Raw genomic sequence first — 485 nt, forward strand, 5'->3', positions numbered from 1 at the left:
AATCGCGAAATCACTCCCTCAAAAACGAGCGAAATAAACAACAAAAACCACCGAGAGAACACTCAGCGACACGCCCAAGAAACCCAGGCATAACCACCCACCGTCTGTAAGAATGACCAGAGATCGGTTACTTGATCAGTTCTTATAAATTCAGGTCCCAAGTCGAGCGGGTCCATGACGTCGGCAGGAGAGAGACTCTGACAACAACAACAACATCCCTGGTCCGCGCGGTTGCCACTTACTCCCTTTTCCTCCCCCTTTTCGCGCACTACTATGGGTTTAATTCTGTTCAGCTCGGGTGTGGGTTTTTTTTTCTGATTTATTGGGCTATGGTAATGTTATAAAGTATGTGTGCGATGTTGGTGGTTTTGTAAATAAGGTGGGGTAAGTTTTTTTTGTATTTTATGTTGAGGGATAAATAGGGATAATTTCCTCTTAATACTTCATGAGTCTTGTGAGAGTGGAGGGGAGTTCAAAGTGCATTC

Source organism: Penaeus monodon, chromosome 29, assembly GCF_015228065.2.
Source record: "Penaeus monodon isolate SGIC_2016 chromosome 29, NSTDA_Pmon_1, whole genome shotgun sequence".
Taxonomy (NCBI): Eukaryota; Metazoa; Arthropoda; class Malacostraca; order Decapoda; family Penaeidae; genus Penaeus; species Penaeus monodon.